Consider the following 8,697-nt stretch of genomic DNA (forward strand, 5'->3'; position numbering starts at 1 on the left):
AAAATTTTAAAATGAATATAAACAAAATATTTAACAAAGAAGAACGCCACTTTTGAATATTAGTACTATGTGGGTTTTAACAAAGTTTTCAGAAAAGTATAAAATCAGGATACTTATATCGTGTTGCTTTAGAAAAATATGTATCTTTTCAGTTTCAGTTTAATATGTATTTTGAAAAATAACCAAATTTTTAAGGCCTTTTAGCGCAATTCAAAAAAAAAAAATCCATAAATTTGAAGATTACATTCGAAATTTGAGTTTAGGACTTTAAGGGGTATATGTTTGACCAATTATATTACTATGCAGCAGATGTCAGTATTACATCCATAAAACCAGCAAACGTAATCTATCTAAATAAAAAGACAAATTGACCAAAATGGAAAATTTAATATGGTAATATAAAAACAGATATATAGCGTCATCTACACAATATAAATAAATAACTGAAAATCGTGGTCCGAATGTGATAATGGAAGTCAAAGGTCATATGTATCAAATCTTTGCATATATATATTTTATTGTTCATCGTTGCACTTTGGCTATTATTACAACTTTTGTAGAGAATTCAAGATTATTTTGCCGGATTGTTTTAGAATTATTTTCTTGTTATTTCCAAATATCAATTAGTTTAACACTAATAAAGATAAATTAGCAACAAATTCTTATTAAATCATTTATTTTAAAATTTACGCTTATTAGCATTTCATCAGTCTATGCAAAATTTTAATTTGAAATTTTATTTGGTGGACTTAATCTATCAAATACCTAGACCAGTCTCATAAAATTGCATAAAAATCGGTATGTGAAATAAAGTCTACTTTGTTTTTTTCATATAAATATCGCAAGTAATATTAACGGAAGGTCGCACGAGATTAAATCGACCCATAAAGTGATTTTAAGTTCATGAGTATACCAAAAGGTGGGAGATGATCCTTTATTTACGATATTATATTAAATAGTGGAAATAAAATAATATAATGGGGTTTTTATGATTTAAATCAATATAATTTATAACACATAGGACTTTTTGTTAGAGCATTTAAAATATAATAATTAAGAAATCAATAAATGCTTTAGTGTACATAAGTATAACCAGTAGAGTTACAAATTGCAACAATAAAAAAAATTAAAAAAAAATAAATAATACTAAAAATTTAAAACAGGGACAAAATTCTTTTTAGTTTTACGAACTTACTAACGTGCTTTTTCTAGATACCGAGCGAGTAGTTTGAGCACAAATTTTACTTGTATTTTGTTATTGTAACAAAAACAAAATACAAGTAAAATTTTAACTCAAACTACTCACACGTTATTTAGAAACATCACATAAATTATGTTTTCAGTTTGTTTATGTATTCGACAGAAATCTCTTCATTTATATAATTTCCTTTTCCTTATTTTCTCTTAAATCATTTGCTGCTCTTTACTATTTTGCAATACACCAACACTTACCCAAACAACCAAGTGTTGTTGTAAACACAAAGAACGGCCACAACAAAACGAAACAACGACTGGAGTTAGAATTTCCACAATTTGTTCACAACTTTACACACTTTTTTCGAATATTTAAAGAAAACTTTTTAACAAAATTTTTACACACGAATGTTTAATAACAGTTTACTAATAGATTTATGCAAAAATATTAACAAAAACTTAATTATTTCCCAATGAATTTAATAATTTTCTTAAGACACTTTTGTTAAACAACCGAACCGTGTGAAAATTGCGCGTGAACTGAATTGATTAAAAGAAATGCAAAAAGAATAATGATGAGTATGCGTGTATTAAAAGCTTTTAAGTAAAAGGTAGTTAACTTGAAAGAGAGTTAGAAGGAGGTGGGAGGTGACTATTAAAAGAAGGAGATGCGTAAGTTGTTTAGGGAAATAGTTAATTGTATGGAGAGTATTTTGTTTGTGTGAAATATATTAAATTTACTGGGTGATTACAATTGTTCAATTATAGCATTGTGGATCTGTACTAAAAATTTCAATTATTATGAAGAAAAGGGTTTTCAGTAAACCATATATTAAAAGGGGAAAAATAAATAGTCCAAATATTAATTTATTTATGAAGAAAAGCAATCTAATCTAGAAAATAAAACAGCAAAATTTAATTTCGAAATACCGTCCTTAAGCTATTAATAACTTGTAGATTTGTAATAAAAAGTGTAATATAGATATAGAAATTCGAGTTGTTAGGTATATCAGACTAAAATTTTGTAACCTCATATTTCCAACAATACACATCGTGTTTTATTGAAAGGTTCTATTTCGATATTTGGTGCTTTTTATAAGTAAATGGATATAAACTATATTTTGTTAAAAAAAAATCCGAAAAAACTAAAAATGAACTTTTTAAACATAAATATCGAGTGAATATATTGAAAAGGATCTATCCTTAACAAAAGAAGTTATCAGTTTAAACAAAATTGTTAAATTCTCTATTCAATAGCGTAAAAGCAAACATATTTTTAAACAAAATCTAGAACACAATATTTTCTTTAAAAATTATCTATATAGTTAAACACGATTGTTAAATAAAACAATTATACCGATTTTAAATATGTACATAGTTTTAGGAATAAGTGTTCAATAAGTCCAAATGTTCTTTTTTATATAATTTCCTTGTTCTTAATTTCTCTTAAAACCTTTGCTCCCTCTTTACTATTTGGCAATGCACTAACACATACACTCACCCCACAAACATACAACCAACTGTTGTTGCAAACACAACGAATGACCACAACAAAAAGCAAAACAACGTCCGGCGTCACAATTTGTCCACAACTTTACACACTTTTTTCTAATATTTAAAGAAGACTTTTTAACAAAATTTTTACACACAAATGTTTAATAACACTTTGTTAATAAATTTATGCAAAAATATTAACAAAAACTTAATTATTTCCCAATGAATTTAATAATTTTCTTAAGACACTTTTGTTAAACAACCGAACCGTGTGAAAATTGCGCGTGAACTGAATGGATTAAAAGAACAACAATGATGCATGTACTAAAAGCTATTTAGTTAAATGAAGAGAATTAGGAGAGAGTGGGTGAGGTGGCTTTTGAAAGTGAGATGCGTAAGTTATTTAAGGAAATAGTTGATTGTATGCAGAATAAGGTTTGTGTGAAATGTGTAAAAATTAATAAATAGGTTATTACATTTATTTATTTACGACAGGGATGGAAATGCTTATCTAACAAATATTTAGTAAATACTAATTGTAATTGGTATACAAATTTGGCAATAAATAATTAAAATAGTTTTAAATAATAACAAGGTTTTTTAACCTTATTATTATCCTAATCTCGAAAATATTTTGGATCATAAGAAACTTACTTATGTCAAATTACATCGAAATACAATTGTATTTTTAAACGAGTTAAAGCATGGGGGCCATTCAAAAACGTGGACCGATATTGTACATTTTCAATACCAAACAAACCTTACATATAAGAAATATTTATGTGAAATTTCAACCCTCTAGCTCTTTCTATTCATACTCTATCGTTCTTTCAACAGACAGACGGACAGACATGGCTAGGTCGTTTTAGAATTTAATGAGGACCTAGAATATATATACTTTTGTGGGTCCATGACCAATATTTCGATGTGTTACAAAAAATAAAACATAAAATTCATAAAATTCAAAGTATCAGTTAAAGAACAAAAAAGTTCCGACATATACATATATATTATATGTATATATATTGTTAGTCGTACCACTTTTGATATTATTACAATTGTTTTCTAATTATTTTTTCTTATTTATTTTTATTTAATTCTTATTAAATCATTTATATCACAAAAATTTCATAAAAATCGGTATGTGAATTAAAGTCTACTTCGTTTTTTTTCATGTAAATATCGCAAGTAATATTAACGGAAGGACGGACGGACGAGATTAAATCGACCCATAAAGTGATTTTAAGTTGATGAGTATACCAAAAGGTGGGAGATAATCAATTTTTTACGATATTATATTAAATAGTGTAAATAAAATAATATAATATTGGTTTTTATGATTTTTATGATAAATCAAAATAATTTGAAACACATACTACTTTTTGTTAGAGCATTTAAAATATAATAATTAAAACATCGATAAATGCTTTAATGCACATAAGTATAATCAGTAGAGTTACAAATTGCAACAATAATAAAAAATTTAAAAAATTAAATAATACTAAAAATTTAAAACAGGGACAAAATTATTTTTAGTTTTACCAACTTACTAAATTATGTTTTCAGTTTGTTTATTTACTCGATACGCTAAACTTTTTTTCAATAAATATCAAATGGAATTCTCTTCATGTATATAATTTCCTTTTCCTTATTTTCTCTTAAAACATTTGCTGCCTCTTTACTATTTTGCAATACATCAACACTTACACAAACAACGAACGGCCACAACAAAAAGAAAACAACGACCGGCGTTAGAATTTTCACAATTTTTCAACAACTTTACACACTTTTTTCTAATATTTAAAGAAAACTTTTCAACAAAATTTTTACACACAAATGTTTAATAACAGTTTACTAATAGATTTATGCAAAAATATTAACAAAAACTTAATTATTTCCCAATGAAATTAATAATTTTCTTAAGACACTTTTGTTAAACAACCGAACCGTGTGAAAATTGCGCGTGAACTGAATTGATTAAAAGAAATGCAAAAAGAATAATGATGAGTATGCGTGTATTAAAAGCTTTTAAGTAAAAAGTAGTTAACTTGAAAGAGAGTTAGAAGGAGGTGGGAGGTGACTATTAAAAGAAGGAGATGCGTAAGTTGTTTAGGGAAATAGTTAATTGTATGGAGAGTATTGTTTGTGTGAAATATATGCAAATTAATAGGTGATTACAATTCTTTAATTATGTCAGAAATGGGAATGCTATACTGATAAATATTTGATAAATACTAACCGCCTTATGCAAAAACGATTACTAAGTTAACAATGGTTGTTTAAACCTGTTTTTATATGGAAAAAGTGTGCAGTAAACCATTGTTAACTTTAATACTCGCTTTTGCATAAGGCCCTATATATTTAAATACTTTTAATTCCTTATATTTCATGTAAAAAAATTGGCAATCAATTTATTAAAAATATACTATTTAGTTGTAAAATTGATTTTATGTACTTTTGAGACTGAATTTACCATAATATACTAAAAAGATTTTTAGTATATTATATTAAATTCAATTAAATAATTTGTAAAAAATAATATTTCATAAACTCGATATAAATATATGTGGCGTATTTTTCAAACATTATAAAAAATTCCTTAAAAATAATAAAGATAAAAGGGGAATAGTAATTTTTTATGTTGCTGTGATAAAAAAAGTAAGACAAGTATCATTTATACTAAAAAATCTCGAGAAATATAATTTTTATGACTATTAAGCGTATTCAAAGTACAAATTTAGAAAATCTAATTTTTTTAAACTTAAATGTCGGTTTACTCAATTTTTTTGGTGGCCCTTCAAATATTAATATAAAATGTGATTTTAGCAATCTAAAGTAGAAAATATTATTAAACTTCAAAATTTAATTTCAAAGTAATAACTTAACAAGTAAGAGTTCTATATTCGGCTGTGCCGAATCTTATATACCCTTCACCATGATGTGTTTAAAGCCTTTTGTACCTTTTGAAGAACGAAAAAGTACCAACTGTTGAAAACACGATAGAGTCCAAACGGAAGTAGCTAGCGAGCTGAAATTTTGCACAGATACTTATAGTTGATCCAGTTTGTTTGGTATTGAAAATGGGCAATATCGGACCACGATTTCTCCTAGCCCCCATATAAGACCTCCTTTAGAAAATTATATTATCGCCAATAACTGACTAACAAAAGCATCAATAGTGCTGTAATTCGGCACAAACATGTTTTATGGGGACATAAATCCTTTCATAGAATTTCATAAGGATCGGTCCATAATTGACCCTACCCCCCATACAAAGTACCCTTCAGAAAATGACTTTATCGCTCACAACTGACTAACAGAAGCATCAATAGCGGTGTAATTTGGCACAAAGATGTTTTATGGGGACATAAATCTTTTCGTAGAATTTTATAAGGATCGGTTCATAATTGACCCTACCCCCCATATAAAGTCCCCTTCAGAAAATGACTTTATCGCCAATAACTGGCTAAGAGAAGCATCAATAGCAGTGAAATTCGACACAAACATGTTTTATAGGGACATAAATCAGTTCATAGAATTTCATAAGGATCGGTCCATAATTGACCCTACCCCCCATATAAAGACCCCTTCAGAAATTGACTTTGTCGCTCATAACTGGCTAAGAGAAGCATCAATAGCGGTGAAATTCGGCACAAACATGTTTTATGGTCTCATAAATCTCTTTGTAGAATTTTATAAGGATAATTGACCTTATACATAATTGACCCTATCCCACCTATAAGGTCCCTTTCAGAAAACGACTTTAATGCTCATATCTACCTTAAGAAGCATATATATAACAATAATATTCGACATATAAAAGTTTTATGGGAACTAAAATCATTTTCTTAAATGAGTCCATTATTATATGATGAGTCCATTATTATGTAACCCCCTAATAATGTGCCCTTTAGACAACGAATTCAACGCTCATTACTACAAAATTCTACATACACAAGTTTCGTGCGAGCCAAAATCTCCCTATCAAATTTTATAAGGATCGATCCTTACTGAAAGTAAGAATAACGGTTCACGTTTTCTCCTATCCCTATTATAATGCCCCCAGAAAATAACTTTATCGCTAAGAGATGTATGATCATATCTGCTCATAACATATCTGCTCATAACATATATATAAAGCAATAAAATTCGACATAAAAAAGTTTTATAGGAAACAAAATCATTTTCATAAATTTAACGAAAATGAATTTATAATTGACCTTACCAAGGTCCCCTTCTGAAAATGACTTTAAGACATATTACTGACCCAAAAATGTAAGTACATCAGTAAAATTCTACATAAACATGAATGATTTGATGGTGGGTATATAAGATTCGGCATGGCCGAATATAACACTCTTACTTGTTCGTTTTTCAAAAGGTATTTTTTGAGTATTCTATAATAATGAACTTAGAAACATGAAATTAATTACGTAGAAACCAAATTAGGCGAGAACAAATCGATGGGAATTTTTTTGGTACTTTTTCGTTCAGCAAAAGGTACTTTTTGAATTTCCTATAATATTAAACCTAGAAACATATTAGGTATGTTAAGTCGGAATTAGGTGAGAACCGGAAAAAGTGAACTTATTGGAATTTTATTTATGTATTTTTTAAGGTACTTTTTGAATTTTCTATAATCTAGAAACATGAAATTAAGTATGTTCAGCCCGAAGTAAGTGATTTGAACGAAGCGTTTTTTGGTACCGATTTTTGTTTTACCACACCATGGTGATGGGTATATAAGATTCGGCACAGCCGAATATAGAACTCTTACTTGTTTTGTTTTAAATTTAAGTTTTCATAAATTTTCATATTACATTCATAATTATCTTTTTTTGAATTAAGATCAAAATCAATTTTCTTTTCAGATTTACTAATCTGATTATTAATTGGAATTTGATTGCCAACTCAAAAACACACTTTTAATGGATACTTTAACTGTATATTGTTAAACATATAAGTATCATTAAACAATTATCCCGTTTCCTAAAATATTTCTATGGATGAATGTTGAAAATTTTACAAAATAATATAAATAATTTTTTAAAAAATATAGAAATATCATTAATCAGAAGTTTTTTTCTTAAGGTGAAGGAATTTAAAAATGCTGTAAAATTTATAAAAAAAAATATTATCTTTTTTTTTTTTTTTTTTTTTTTTGAAGAAAATTTTTGAAAAATTTAAAAAGAATATAAATAAAATATTTAACAAATTCTCTTTGCTTTTATGAACTTACTACATAAATTATATTTTCAGTTTGTTTATTTACTCGATACATTAAAATTTGTTTAAATAAATATCTAAAAGAATTCTCTTTATTTATATGATTTCCTTTTCCTTATTTTCTCTTAAAACATTTGCTGACTCTTTGCTATTTTGCAAAGCACTAACACACACATTCACACAACCAACCAACTGTTGTTTGTAAACACAACGAATGGCCACAACAAAAAGAAAACAACGACCGGCGTTAGAATTTTCACAATTTGTCCACAACTTTACACACTTTTTTCGAATATTTAAAGAAAACTTTTTAACAAAATTTTTACACACAAATGTTTAATAACAGTTAACTAATAGATTTATGTAAAAATATTAACAAAAACTTAATTATTTCCCAATGAATTTAATAAATTTCTTAAGACACTTTTGTTAAAGAACCGAACCGTGTGAAAATTGCGCGTGAACTGAATGAATTAAAAGAAATGCAAAAAGAATAATGATGAGTATGCATGTACTAAAAGCTTTTTAGTGAAATGAAGTTAACTGTTAAGAGAATTAGGAGAGAGTGGGAGGTGACTTTTAAAAGTGAGATGCGTAAGTTGTTTAAGGAAATAGTTAATTGTATGGAGAGTAGGTTTTTTTTCTGGTGAAATGTGTAAAAATAAATAGGCGATTACAATTATTTTTTTAAGACAGAAACTACTAATTATAATTGCTTATATTTTAAGTAAAAATTTGGCAATAAATTTTTTAAATATTATTATACCTCTCACTTTCGTGAGA

The sequence above is a fragment of the Lucilia cuprina genome, chromosome 5 (assembly GCF_022045245.1).
Source record: "Lucilia cuprina isolate Lc7/37 chromosome 5, ASM2204524v1, whole genome shotgun sequence".
In the NCBI taxonomy this organism is placed as follows: domain Eukaryota; kingdom Metazoa; phylum Arthropoda; class Insecta; order Diptera; family Calliphoridae; genus Lucilia; species Lucilia cuprina.